The sequence below is a fragment of the Nannospalax galili genome, unplaced genomic scaffold, assembly GCF_000622305.1.
Source record: "Nannospalax galili isolate Female #2095 unplaced genomic scaffold, S.galili_v1.0 scaffold27, whole genome shotgun sequence".
NCBI lineage: Eukaryota > Metazoa > Chordata > Mammalia > Rodentia > Spalacidae > Nannospalax > Nannospalax galili.
The window spans coordinates 1,327,630-1,343,332 of NW_008357993.1; the positions used below are offsets into that span (position 1 = coordinate 1,327,630).

A 15,703-nucleotide genomic window follows, 5' to 3' on the forward strand; every position below is an offset into this window, starting at 1 on the left:
ACATCACCATAATTACATTGAAACACACCTGGAGCACCATTTCTCACAGGTGAGGCAAACTTGGTCTATAAATCATAGGCTCTAATGACATCAAACCCATATCCATTGTGAGAGTACTAACTGCAGTATACTATTCAAGCAGAAAATAAAAGGGAGTACTTGGTTCAGTAAACACTTCTCAGAGCTTACAATTCAAAGCTAATGAAAACCATTATGTTGTTCAGGTCATAGAAATGAACAATGAAAGATCAGACAAGTATTCAATATGTAATACATATACAATGTAAAGTCATCTACATGCCAGTGTTCAACAGTTTTTTAGTGTTTCCTACATGATAGAGTCAACGCTATGCCATGGGGTTAGATGATTGACCTTCTTTATCATTAAATGAAAGGAGAAAAATGGTCACAAAAGTTAGTTGATGATTTAGCCTTCAGCAGCATGGCATTCACTTTAAACAGGGGAGCAACACCATGAAACAACCAGACCTGGCATCCTGGATGGAGTAAGTGTGCTTAGTTCCCACTGTTCTTTGTCATTATGGAGACAATATGAAGGATCAGTGATCATGGAGGATGGGATCCATTCAGATGGAGGTGTCTAAGACATTTGCAATTTTAGTCTGAACTAAGTATGGGAGTAGAGGGCCTGCCATGTAGTCTTCAAGGACTGGCATTGATATCAGTTTTATTCTACTTAATCATGGGTCCCAATATCCAGAATCTGGACTCATTTCTCTTTCCTAGACCAAGATGTATAATCAATGATGTGATACTTGTAAGTACCTCCATAAAAACTAAGCTCTTTTGTGTTTTATTTTTAGTTGGGCCTCTAGATTCACTCATTTCGATATCCTAGGTTTTATCATTATCTACTACAATTCATCTATTATTTTGGATGTAAGTGGCCAATCTTCATTGGCGAGGTGGGGGGGTGGCAGAGCAGGCGACAGGTGAAGGGCTCGGGGCTGAACTCAGCGTTAACCATATGTCCTACCACTGTGATATACTGCTAGCTCCTAACCAGATTTTAAATTTTTTTTCAGTGGCATGTAAAGATACTATTATCTTATCAAACTGATATAGTAAATTTATTTTGCACTTAATAAAAGAAAAGAATAAGGAATAGTCATTTTATTTTATTTTCCAAATGGTCTAAATAAATCATTATGCATGTCTATAAAAGAGCTAAACAAATACAATCAGGAAAAATATAAATCCTGCTGTAAATATAAAATTCCTGAGAGTTAGTTGTATCCACAATTCTTCAAATGAATTATAGCACAAATATCTGAAAAAAAACAATAATTTTTTTAGTCTATTTTTATTTTATGTGTATGAGTGCTTCGCCTGCATGCATTTAAGTGCACCACATGCCTGCAGTACCTTTGGATTCCAGAAGAGGACGTCAGATCCCCTGAAACTGGAGTTACAGATGGCTATTAGCCATCATGTGGGTGCTGGGAATTGAACCCAGGTCCTCTGTAAGAGCAGCCAGTGCTCTTAACCACTGAGCCATCTCTCCAGTCCCCAAATAGCAATTTCTATGCACCTTTCAGAAAAAATATTGTTAGTTATATTTCTGAGTTGGTAATTATAATTTTGTTTTCTTTTTCATAAATAGGCTTTCAAAATTCTTTAAGCACAGAACCCTGTAGTATAGTACCTGAAATCCATTCTTAAGTAGTTGACAATATTCTAGAACTTTGCCTGTTCCAAATGCATGCATGATTTTATTTATGTGATGCTTTACTTGTTGATCTTTCTTTTTTATTAATAACACACAGTATCACAAAGTATACTATATTTGCTAAACACCTTAAGGGTAAATGTAACATTAGATTTCATGAAGAGCAAAGTGACATGATCAGGTTTATCAACCAGAGGATCTGTGGGAAAGCTATGGGATTTCTTAGGTAAGTCTGAATACTTATTCAGTTAGGGCCTAAAATCGGATTCACAACCCATCAGTTTCTCTACCATGAGGTACCTGAAAAACACCTGGCTACTGCTTTGAACATATGCTCTCCAATAATCTAATTGTAAAGTACTGTATGTACCAGAGTGATTTAGTACATGAATGAGATTACTATCTACAGTTCAGTAACTGGAAAGCCCAAGGCTATTTAGTCATACACAAATACAACTTGTGATAGGTACAGTGGTGTACTCCAGGGATCCTAGCTACTTAGGAGGCTCAAATAGGAAGATTGCAAATTCAAGACCAGGCTGGACAACATGGCAAGTTCCTACTCTCTATTCAAGAAAAAACAATCAACTCTCTTCTTTCTCTATATTCTTAAACTTTATAAAAAGGGGTAATATTCCCTTGATGCTGAAAGAAAACTCTTACAGTTGTATGAAATTTTGCTGGCTTTTGGGTAATAGCCACTTTAACCATAAACAGTGGCTCAATTCTTGAACTGGTATTTCCAAGTCTGTAACACTCACAGCTGTGAAGCTGATTTAACAGCAAAGCATCTTCTTTTGCCTACTTGGATTAGCTTCATGTTGGTTGGCTTTTCCTGTAAGTTTATTTTTTCATTGTACTGGGAGCTGCTTTATGTTCTGTGGTCTGGAGAATTTGGAAAGCTTTCTCTCATGGATGCTTCCACAGGATTTCCCGTTGTTTATTGTTACGCCTCTTTAATAGCAGTTCCTCCTAAGTAATGTATACGTGCCTTTGATTTATGTCTTTAGACCTCTTATATCGCAGCTCCTTGCCTGACCCTAAATCCAGTCTTGATACATGATGAATCTCTGTTCTAGGGCCTTTGCATCTCACCTATCACAAACAGTATTTTTCAGTTGTTCCAGTTTTCTACACCTGCATAACAAATTATGTACTAACTTGGTGGCTTAAAAATAACTATTTTATTATTATCATGCAATCTTATATATACCAGAAATTCATGAAATACTCAACTGGACATTTCTTCTGTGTTTATGGCATTAGTAGAGAGAAGCTAGTATTATTCAGCTGAGGATGGATCCATATAAATGGACCAAGACATAAATGCTTTGCTTAGGAGACTCTGAGAAGTTGGTTTTTTCCAGGGAATACACAAATTTCTCTGGTCTAGTGCTCTCTAGGTAGCCAAACTTCTTACATGAGGCAGCTCAGGGCTCCCAAATGGTCTTTTTCTTTTTTCTTTTCTTTTCTTTGCCTCCCCCGTCTCTTTCTTTCTCCTCTCTCATCTTTTTTCCCTTTACTTTGTTCTTTTCTTTTTCTTTCTAACTAGTATTCCCTGTAGCTGCTCAGTATTCCTGAGGATGACCTTGAACTTTTGATTCTCCTGTTTCTACCTCTTGTGTGCTAGGACTACTAGTGTTCACTATCACACCTACCCTAGGAGCATTTTGTAGAGAAGTTTAGCAGGCTGTCACTATGTAATTCAAAATAAATTTTATTGTCAAAACTGCCACAGAACTCTCCAGATTTGAGTGAAAGAAAGGTCACTATCAGGTCTCCATGTGAAAACTATGAAGAAATTTTTGACCACCCTCAGCAACCAATAAACCAAAGCCTAGTAAGTAAGTGTTCTATTAGTTGAATTTCACAGAACTATTTCTGTTCTCCTGCCATGCCTCTTCCTAGTTTTCTTGGTGAGAGTTAAGTACTTTTTTTGCTATATCTTCCAACTACAGAGAACAAATTTCAAGACTCTACATGAACTCATAAAAGCCCCCATTTCAAAACTCAAGGTTAAGGAGCTAAAAGTCAGAATCCCCTGCATAGAGGTGGGGGTGGGAACAGCAGGAAGCAGCTATCTCCAGGGAAATCTTGTCATCAGTCTCACTGCTCTCTGCTTCTTGGTCTTGTTGAGGATGCCAGGAGTTATGTAATGATTCTGACACATTTCCTTTGCAAACTTTGCATGTGGGGATTTGTCTTATGATGACTTTGACACATGATTTGCAATACATTAACACTTTGGTTGAAACCAGGTCAGGAAGATTTCCATTCTAAAATCTTCCATACCCTTTCAAAGTTAGAGGGAAGAAAGTATAGAAAAACATATTACTTAGTTTTATTTTTACTTTGTAGCAATATTTCTATTTCTAAACAATGATTAGAAGGCCCAATTCTTTACTAAGACCATACATAGAATGAGATAATACAATCGTTGCCTGCACACCAGATATTACTTACTGTTAAGTTTCAATACTAAGTTGCTGAAAGGTTAAGAACAGAGCCAATACAGTTTAGCCACTAAGATATCTGATCTTCAAGGAGCAAATTTTTATTATATTTAAATGGGAGCAGCAAGAAAACATTATTATTAATGATTATAATTTATTATTATCTGATTTATCCAGAGACAATTCTCATTGATCCAGGGCTACATGGTCACATGGGTAGTCTGAAAGATTTATTTGTGTGCATGTAGATAGATGCTCACAGTGTAGGTAAAGAAAAGATTTCATTTTAAACAGTTTTGACTGAAATCTGTGCACAAAGACTGGAAGGAAAAACACAGAAACAGAAAACAATTTGATAGTGTTCCTCCAAGACAGATTCTGAACAAGGTATTTAACAGGATTGTAGTAACATCTGATAGAGAAGAGAGCAATGTATCCAAGGGTGTATGAAAGAGATCGACCAGTTGGATGGCTCATAATACATAAGGGAAACTAGAAACAGCTTTCTGCAAGAGTGAGAAGAGAAGGAAGCCTTTATGATTGCAGGGCACGGCAGAGTGAAGAACTTGATTCAGCTTCATTTAGGCCACCCCTGGTTTGGCTACAGCCAAGAGATAGTCCACAGGGGTACAGTGGGGCTGAACCATTTCCTGGCACCAAGAAGTGGACCTGAACCTGAAGAGGTAGTCACTTGAGATTTGGAGAGAAGATGTGGAGGTGGCGTATTAGCTAGGTGGGCTGCTGGGAAGGGTGCCTGCAAAGCATACTGGAAGTCAGTCTACAGAGTGTGCTCTGCTGCTGTTGGAACGAAGAACGCATGATTGGAAAGGTGACAACTGGTGGAGAGAAAGGAGGTTTGGAGTCCTCCGGGAGAACACTGGTTATGGCTGAAAATAGTATTTCATAAGCTTTTGGGAGTGATACCCCAAGGGCAGCACAAATTAAAACAGATGTTGGCTAAAGTAAAAGCCAAATCATATGAATTTTTATTGCAGCTCTTACATTATGAAATGAAGCACTGAAGTAGTTGATCAGAGCTGAAGTGAGAAAGCATTTCTTCTCTAAAAAGCATTTGTGTATGTGGTGACTTCCTTCCAAAGGGTATAGGGCGCAACTTGAAATTGTAGCTTTCTGTCTGAGATAGCGGACAAAGACTACTTGATCAGGTGCTGCAGATCAGTGTTAATGAAGAAGTCATGATGGCAGCATGTGTGAAGACAGGATAATGGTGCATTATCTCTGTTGTCTTCCTCGTAATACATACTGATCCAAATCTAATCATAAGAAATATAACTGACAGATCTTAATAGAGGGACATTCTACCAAGTACCCAGCCAGTCCTCCTCCAAACCACCTCTAAAATGCCATGTTAAGCTTAATTTTACTTTTTTTTTCAATTTTTCATTTTTTACTGAACTTTTGCAATTTTTGTACAGTATAATTTGATGGTATTTAGTTTCCCTTCCCTACTTACTCCTGCTCCCATTGCCTTCTGCCCAATTTAGTGTCCTTTCTTATGTATATAATATAGCCTTCAGAGTCTGACTTGTGTCCCCAATTGTCCTTCAGTGTGGGTTCATCCACTGGGCCATCCCTGTAAGACACTGTTTTTCCCCTTCCTGGCAGTTATCAATTGCCCAAAGTTCCTTGGGTTGGGTTGGGATTTCTCACCCAGTTCCCCATGTTTATGCTGGAATTTTGTCTGGTTTGAGTTTGCATGGAACTTTGCTCCCACCTGTGGGGACCCTGTACAGGTAAAGCTCGAGGGGGACCACTCCCTGAAAGGAAAAACGGGCGAGAAAGAGGAGACGGAGCCCAAGCAAGTCCACTTGTCAAGGGCCCGCTTTATTGAACTGTAAGCTTTCCTTATATACAGTTTGTATATAAGGTTACAGCATTCTTATGGATATGGGAGAGGGACTGAGCAGTTCAGCAACGTGACTGACCACCAGGTGTTCCAAGAGATTACTGCATGACTTATCTTTTCCGAGAACTGTTTGCAAGGGGAAGAGAAAGATAACCTTGCCATAAATTCTTTCTCAAGGTTACTAGTGCAGGCAGAATGTCCTGCTTAAGTCAACTGTTTGTAGAGCCATATTATATTTTTTGGTAATGAATGTTGTTTCTCCAGCTCCCGACAGGACTTGTGCATGTTGTCACTATTGCAGTGAGTTCCTATGTATACATATGTCTGGAAGACTCTGTTTCCTTGTGGTCATCCATTCCTCTGGTTCTTACAGTCTTTCTACCTCCTCTTCTACAATGATCCCTGAGCCTTGGGAGGCAGAGGTATGCAATAGGTATCCTATTCAGGGACAAGCACTGTGTGGCCTCTCATTCTCTGCACATTGGACAATTGTGGACTTCGGTGTTAATCACCATCTGCTGCATAAAGGAACTTGTTTGGTGAAGAGTTGAGAAATGTGAGACCATTAGAGAGTTCTAGAACTACTCAAACTCAGAGAATACTTGTCTGCGAGATGCTTAATCTCAAGCTTCATTTTCAGCTTGACCAATTTAGAATCACCATGGAAACATACTTTTGGATGTGTCTACGAAAAAGTTTCCAGAAAGTTTTAACTGAGAAAGGAAGATCCAACCTCGATGTGGGTGGCACTACTCTATGAGCTGGGACTCTGGACTCAATAAAAAGGAAAAAGTAAGCTGAACATCAGCATTTGTCTCTTTTTCTTCCTGAGTTCAAACACAATGTGGCCAGCTGCCTCCTGCTCCTGCCACCATGATGAAGTGTTAAACTTTCTTAAACTGTTGGTGGAAACAAACCCTTCCTTCCTTTGGTGGGCACTTTTTCACATCTATAAGAAAAGTAATGCCTGAGAAACTAACAGCCTAAGGAGATATGGCAACTAATTGTAGTGAGGTAGCCTTGATGGGATCCTGAAACAGAAAAGGAATTTAGGTAAAAACTAAGGCAATAGGAATAAATGATGGGCTCTGGGCAATAACAAAAATGAGAAATCACCACTTGTTTACTGATTCCTCTGTGCAAACATCCTCCTTACACTGTATCAGTAGCTTGCTATCCCCCTTACGTGCTGTTCTTGATAATGGCTTACAAGTATTTGTCAGTGAAAAGGAATGAGAGAGAAGTACAGTATGACTTTCTCCAGATCCTGAAAACCTCCAGAGATGAGTCTACACATAACCTACAGTGATCGGAGGCGTGCAGCCCACGGCAAGAAGCTTAGGGTGAGAATGAGCTTGTTCATGCTTTTCTCCCCCATTTTCCCCCCATGGTTATAGAACAAAGATTAGCAATATTGATTGGATACTTTGTCTGAATATGTATATATATATGTTTATATATGTGTGTTGTGTGTGTATGCAGGTATGTATGTGTAGGATGGACAGGGTCTGGACTAATGACTTTTACTCAACCTTGCACCAGAAAGCTGTTAATAATGCAAACAAGCTTACAGAGCCATGTGCTCTTGTGACCTGAACACCTGACCTTGATCCCTCAGGATTTCATTTTGCCCTCCACCCAAGATAGTGAATGAAGGTAGGCGTACTTGAATTAGCATATTAAAGTGCTAGAAGTAGAATATTCATATTTGCATTCTCATTGAAAACAGTGATAATCATTGAGGAGAATGCATGACATTGTATATATATTTTAGGCCTAGGGATCAAAGAGCAAGATTCTTTGATAAGATAATGGTGGATCTAAGCTTATGGTTCCCAGTTCATGCTGGAGAAACTGTTTGAATAAAAGCATAGGTAAGGCCTGCCTCCGGAGCACAGTTCCATGAGAAATCTGAAGGCACAAATTCTCAAGAGTTTGGGCCCACCCTTAAATATTAACTCTAAGAGTCAGGTTGATTCTTAATTCAGGTACAACTGTAATGTGACTTAGAAATTCACCTATGTCCATGTGTGTGGCGACCAGAGCTTGACATCGTGCTTCCTTAATTGCTCTCTCTCTCTAATTTGTTTTTGAGACAGTCTCTCACTGCATGTGGAGCTCATTGACTTTGCTAAACTGGCTTCCCAGGCAGTTCTACAGATCTTCCTTTCTCTGCCTTCCCAGAGCTGGGATTGCAGTTGTGTGCTACTATACACAGGTTTTTGCATAGGTACTGGAGATCCAAAATCAGTTCCTAATATTTGCCTGGAAATTTACCCACTGAGCATCTCCCCAGTTCCTGATGGGGCATTGTTAGTATAAGTAACTAATCTTAGAATCACGTAAAAATGAAGCCTGAATTTCTGCTATGGTTTGATCTCAGATGTCCTCTAAAGGCTGGCTCAGCTCCTAGGGCTTGGTTACCAGCCAATGGGCTTTGTGGAAGTGATGAGATTCTGGTCTAATTAATGGACAAATTATTCCCCTGATGATTCTTGACAGGATGACATTTACTGGGATATAATGAAAAACAGGAGGTGGGGCCTATTTGGAGGAAGAAAGTCACTGGGAACATGCCTTAGAAAGATGCTTGTTACCACTCATCAAGGAGTCGAGGGGGAAGTCAGTTACCCCTCCCACCCAATCGATTAGTCAACCTTAGCTGCATGTGGGGGGAGGGGCAAAGGATATATAAGCAAAGAACACCAAGAGGCACCTCTCTCACCGTTTTGTGCTGCTATTGGGAGGTCGCACGATCTATGAGTGTGGACTTTATGGTGCAGCCCCAAATGTGGGGTGCCCACTCTTCTGTAAATAAACCCCTACCCTATATTCTGTTAAAAAAATAATAGTAGGGGCTGGAGAGATGGCTCAGCAATTAAGAACACTGACTATTCTTGTAGAAGACCCGGGTTTGAATACCAGCACCCACATAGCAGCCGACAACTGAGGGTAACTCCAGTTCCAGGGGATCTGAAAGCCTCTTCTGTCCTCTGCAGACATTGCACAACACGTGGTGCTTTTAGGACTATTTTATTAGAATTTTAAGGAAAATCCTAAGGGCAGTCGAGCTGGTAAACTTGGCAGCTGCCTTAAGGAATAGAATGTAGGGGAGACGGAAGGAAAGCCATGAAGCCATGCAGGTTTAGAGCCTGAATGGACCCAGTGACTGGCAGCCACATGGCTGGGAGAAGGAAGCTTTAGAGAAAAAGTAAAGAAATTCAAGATGCAAGGGGCAGCCCAAAGCATTAAAGAAAGGGTGTTCAGAAAAGGGATATGAAGAAGAAGAAGGAAAGATTAGACTTTTCTGAAGAATTCAGAAAAGCAGGCAAACACGGAGCTCTGCATGCCTGTCACTGGGTCCAGAAGCTCTGCACTGGGAGGAGGGGTTCCAGGCAGGAAAAGTTCACTATCTCATTACCGCACCAGGTATTCCACCCATCTGTTTAGCATGACTTTAGGTGAACCTGCCTTCCTATGGGTGGTCCTGTGACCAGATGATAGACCAGTGAAACTGGAAATGTGCATCTTCCAACAGATAGACTAGAGAGTTTATAATGCTGACCAGTTAATCTATGGAGCTATTTGCAATCTAACATTGTTGAGACTGTCATAAATATCTTAACTGCAGAGATTCAAATACAGTGGTAGACTTTACAGGACATGAGTGTATGCCCTGGCTGGCCTGTCTTCTGGCTCTCCTTTCAGGCCAGTTCACAGAGACATCTATGCTGTCCTACAGCATTTATTCTAACACATATTATACTGTATGGGTGTATCACTCAGGGTTTAATTTAACTCATAAAATTGGATTAATTGAATAAAATAAGCACATGACTTCACCAAATGAACCTTTATCAAAGGACAGACCCAAGGCTGATGGCATGGGCTCTGAGGGACCCGAGCTCTTTATATTATTCCAATCTTGACTTTGCTTTTCATGCATGCTTCTTACCTCACTGACCCCAAATGCATTAGCAAATATGCAACTGTTATTGAAACATTTGTTAATAGTTTGATATATTTGCTTCCGATTTCTTTTGCGAATCTGAATGTTGTTAAGAATGCGTGATTCTCCTCTGTGTCTCATGAATTTGTTCTAGGCCCAATATCTCTTCTTGTGTCCTTGCATATTCTCGGGTTATCACTGCAAATATTTACCAACAAGATAGAGTAATGCTGACTTACAACAAGATTAAAAAAATGCCAGGAGGCTGATTCCTCCAGAAATTTGATTTTTCAAAATCAACACGACTTGATTAATTTAAGAGCAGATGCACATGATGACACACAGACTCATGTTTATATGTTTTAGTGGCTGTGTTGTTAGATAAAATTTATCCAGTTTTTGGCTATCATGAACAGTGCTGCTTTGAACATGTTAGTAACTATTCTTTGTGAGGCTTTCTCTAGGCATGGAGATTTAGAAGCAAAAGTGCTAGATCACAGGATGTTCATACACCAACCTTAATGAACCCTCCATAGACTCAAATGAGTTTAGTAGTTGTGTCTTAAAGACATAAAATTCCATTTTCCACATACTTACTACTTTAGGTCAGATATATTAGCTTTCCAATTCTGGTTAAGGTGAAACAGAGCTCAGGGTGTTTTCAATCTCTATGATGGAGCTTTACCACTTTAAAAAAGGTCATCAGCCATTTGTCTTTCTTAAGGGTAATCATGTGCTGGCATACTATAATCATATTCTTTAGAGGGCTTGATTTTTTATTATTTTATTTTTAAAAAGTATTTTAACCATAATGTTTCAATAGTAATATATTTTAAAATATCACATTTTAAAAAGTCAAAGGCTGCCTTTTCAATTAGGACATTTTTCTCAAGTAGAAATTTAATTTTTTCTGTCTGTATTTACTGTTCTTTTTATGATTTGGGGCATTTAAAATGTTATTAGTAAAATTCCTACATTAATGTATTTAAAACAACTTCCTGTATTTCCTTATATTACTTATTGAAAATTGTATTCTCAAAAGAATGAGACTTAAACTCAGTGAAACACATGCTTATGAATGGTGTGAAGTAGAAATTTAATTCTTGTCATTGCAGTGTTCTTTTACTTCATTTAACTGTAATATGTCTTCTTTTACCAAATTCTCACACATACTCTATTCTTCCTGTCACTGTCTATTCTGGACTATTTTTTTTCTGCAACACCCTTAAATATTTAAATTAATATATAATAGATGGGTACGGTGGCAAATGCCTATAATCTTAGCACCCAGGAGTTTGAGGCAGGAAAATCATAAGCTCGGGGCCAGGCTGGGCTCTATAGCAAGCCTCTGTCTCAAACCAAACAAAACTAAAGCAAAGCAAACCCAAAAAATCTAGTATAAGTGTCACAGATTTTGGTATTAAGCAGAACACATTAACCAGACATCTAATACTATTCATCCTCAGAATTATCATAGTTATTAATGATGCCTAAATTTTCCATTATTGAATTTATGGTACAATTTTACAATCCAAAACAACAAGATTTGTTTAAAATCTCTTGACTCAAATTTATAGAAAACCTTTATATTTATAATATATGTCTTCTCATTTAGAAACAGATCTCTATTTAAGACTTCTTTTATGTAAACTGATTAGTTTTCAAGACTTTCTAAGGAATTGCTACATTCCTTTCTGATTATATATATTTGATGTTCTGATGATCATAATGTACAGGACCATACTTTATGATTACAAGGGTGTGCAAAGATCTATGTTTTTGCATTGACTTGGAGTATAAGAACATTACTTAATATTTCCTTTAACTAGTACTAGCTTGGTTTAGAATCATCAATGGACACATTTTACCTGTTTTTAATCACCATATTACGTTTTCATTGTGTCTTTTATGGTTCTTATTTCAGAGAAAATATTAGGAAATAGTAATACATAGTTTTCAATATTCAGAGAGAACAATAACATGATTGTTATAGGGAGAATCTGCATTTTCATCTAGTTCATACTTAACAGTGTGTGTTCTTCATTTTCCTTGGGGAGGGGTGGGGATGAGGGAAGGGATATGTCCTTTCTGACCTTTTCCAAGTGAGTACCTTTCCTTTTAGTTTTAAAATGTTCTTAATTTTTTTTGAGAATTTCGTGCAATATAATTTTATCATGTTCATTTCTTTCCCAACCACTCCTAGATCCACCTCCCTTTCCTCCCAAACTTTGTGTCCTTTCAGTAATCCACCTCCTATGGATCCTATGATCTTACTGCGCACTATTACTCAACGATCCCTGAACCTTGGGAGGAAGGAAGTTGATACAGATGTCCCATTTAAGGCTGAGCACTCTGTTTTCTATTATTCTCTGTACTTTGACCAGTTGTAGGTCTCTGTCTTTTTCACCATCTACTGCAAAAATAAAGTTCTTCTTTGATGAGAGTTGAGAGATGCACCAATCCATGGATAATAGTGAAAGTCATCAGGAATCAGTTTAACACTTTGTCAATTTAGCAGAATAATAATAGTAGTAGTAGGTACTCCCCAAGTGTCTAGGCACTATCTTGCCACAGGTCCTTGGCCCTGATAAAGGTTTCACATAGAGGTTCCATCTTTTTGGCACTCATTTAAATAGCATTCATTCTTAATGAACCATTTATTTATTGAAGAAAAGTGTGGACTGGGAGGTAGAAGAATGAGGTGCTTCATGGGTAATACTACCCTACGTGTAGACCTCTCTTCTCAAGTAAAGGGATTCTTTCCCTGGGAGTGAATGTGTTCAAATTCTTCATAGGATGTTTTGCATTACTTTCTGAAATTCAGCCAATGAACTTTTGGCACATTTTATGCTCTACTTTTCCACATGGTAGGTCTACTCTGCAAAGTTGGTATATCTACATATATCTCCAACTTCTTCCATTCTTTCAAGTCCATTTGGGATTCAACCTTACATTACAGGCTTCTTATCCATGAAATTCTTGATTTTTCCAGGTCATCAGAATATACAAGTTATTTTCAGGAGACTCTGCACCCTATCCAAGATTTATAGATGTGTACTTGCCTTGTTTCTTTAGTTATAACTTTTGCTGTTGTTGATACCCTTTCTTCAAGTCATTTGGTTTTGAGAGATTAATATTTTTACTGAGTTTTTGTGCATTTCATATAATAGATCTTAACCAAATTTAGACACCCCCCTCCTCCATCTGTGCACCCTCACAGCCCATGAACTGGATTTCATGCATTCTGTCATGTATGTTAAGTCCTATCTGGTCAAGCATTTGTACTGAGATGTCCCTTGGTGCAAGTTCATCCCTTACAGTTTAGTCGATTTAGAGTCACTGTAATAGACACTTTAGTTTGCCTATTTAAAGTCACTCCATTAAAGAAAATCTAATCTCACCCAGCAGAAATCAGTTACCAATAGTTCCTAGGATTGGGGCTTGCTGTCCATTTCCCTTGTTCTATGCTGGGTTTTTGCCTGTTTGAGTAAGCATGGGTCTTGTACATGCTGTCATTGTTGCAAATTCATATGAGCAAGTTTCCAGTGGCCTGAAAGCCTCTGTTTTCTAAGGTTCATGTGCCAACTCTGGCTCTTCAAATCTTTCTGCCCTCTCTTCCACAATGGTCCCTGAGTTGTGGGTAGGTGAGGTTTAATATAGGAGTCTTATCCAGGGACTTATCCAGTTGTGGCCTTCTGTGTACATTGCACTTTGTTGTATGGGGAAACTTCAGTAGTGAAAATGGTGGAATATATTAGCATTCTTTCTACACCTTGTTCTGCTATGTTCTATGAGCCTCAGATGTGGTGGTTCCACTGTAGTTGTGGAACTACATGTAAGGCTAGGCATCTCTCAGACATACATTCTCTGTGTGTGACCAGTTGTGGAACTCTTTAATAGGCTTCATCTGTTGCAAAAAGACTTTTTTTTGGTGAGTGGTATACAGTACATTTGTCTGTAAACATAGGATCCATATTTAGCATACAGTAAGAAATTTCATTTATCTAGAGATAAACCAGAGATAGGGTCCTCTCTAGGATCTATGACCTCTCCAGCCACGTGTATTTGACTATATTTACAGTGCTACCCATTAGTTCCTTCCCATTGAGTGTGCTTTAAGTTTAATTAGATAGCTGTTGATTACCCCCTAGATAAAAGTCCCACTTCTGCACCAATAGTGATAGTGTGACGTGCCAGCTGTTGTGGTTATTAGACTTTATGGAGCTGGGTTGGACCATTGATTTTTCTCCCTTAGCAGCTTGCATAGTGTCCTCTAGAATTATGAGAACTAGTCGTAAGGGAGAAGGCTTCCAGGTTAGTTCCAGCTCCATTGCTCCAAGTTCTGTGTGCACGGTATGTCTTGTTGTCAGCAATGGCGTCTTACCTTCAAGTTCTGGGAGGCGGTTGAGAGCTGTGGCAATAGCCTGTGTAATTTGGGGAGTCTCTTGGACTACTCTGACCAACAGCTCAGAGGGAGGTTTCTCCTGTCTGGCACTGTGTTTCTTGGTATATAACCTTCAGGTATACACATGCACTCATGTTCAGATATTGCATGTGTATTTTTCAGGTGCCCTGGCCAGCAGGGTGGGAGATGGAGACTCGAACTCCAAGGGACCTGGAATGATGGGACAAGAGACACGAAGAATAACAGCAAGACAAAGAACTCTGATCAAGCTGCAAAAGTTTATTTTTCCACGGGGATTCTTATACGGGCTGAAGCGGGAAGTTAGCCGGGGAAGAGGGAGGGAAGGTGTTGTCTCAACAGGTTAATGAATGTCCATAGGATGAGGGGACCTGGCACCATGGTCTGGTTGCAGGCTAAGGAAATTGGGGGTGGTTCAAACTTATCTTAACTCATAGGAAGGGTTGCTTATCTTAGGGGGCAGGGAGGACTGATCAGCAAGTTCTCCAGAGGATGCTTGCCCTGGGGGGCAGGGAGCGTTGCCAGGCAGCATGGTCTCCGACATCTCCCCCTTTTCTGTTTATTAGTAAAAGCCATGAGAATTAATAAGTAGGAGCCATGAGAATTATAACCCCTAGGGAGTTGCACCTGTCTTAGGTTGGAATGATCATCCCCAGTTTACACACCCGTCATGGGATTGCAGCAGCTCAGGCGGCCCTCCTGTCTTAGGTGGTTTTTTGGGGGGAGACACTCTCGTACCCGTCATTGACTGTCCAACTCAGCTCTCAGGGGGTGCGACTGAAAGCGTCACCATAACGTATCATTTCATCATGGGCTCCATCTTGCAGGTCCAGGCGATGATAATGTACCTGTATAGGCTTTGCTAATAAGGCATCTACTTGCTTTTTGAACAGAGCAACAATTCTGTTGAAAAGATAGGGCCCCAGAGACAACACCAGGAGGAGAAAAATAACTGGCCGAAGAAGAGGGAGGAGGTAAGGGGCCCAGGAAGAGACAGAGAATGAGAACCAGCTGTTTTGTTGTTCTCTTTCCTTTTTTCGTTTTTCAAGCCCCTCTAAGACTTTTTTCATGCCTTCTTTAACCTCTCCTGTTTTACTAACATAAAAACAGTATTCCTCCTTGAGGGCAGCACATAGCCCTCCTTGTTGTAGGAAAAGTAAATCAAGTCCCCATCTATTTTGGAGGACTACTTCAGAGAGGGAATCAAGGGAATTAGCAAGATCAGTTATTCCCATTTGGAGGTCTCGGATGTCCTCGTCAATGGTGGCACGGAGCTCTGAGTATCTGGAATTAGAAAGAACATAAGAGGTGATGCCTGTCC

The 15,703-nt window shown here is 39.5% G+C and overlaps 1 long non-coding RNA gene across 1 annotated transcript in view; it reads right to left on the reverse strand.

The window, feature by feature from the left end:
• Positions 1 to 1,450: 1,450 nt before the first annotated feature.
• The window catches only part of LOC115068096, a 22,404-nt gene continuing 8,151 nt past the window's right edge, over positions 1,451 to 15,703 (reverse strand). Inside the window, exon 3 of the long non-coding RNA XR_003847475.1 lies at positions 1,451 to 1,482. This is a non-coding gene — a long non-coding RNA (uncharacterized LOC115068096). The remainder of the gene's footprint in view (positions 1,483 to 15,703) is intronic.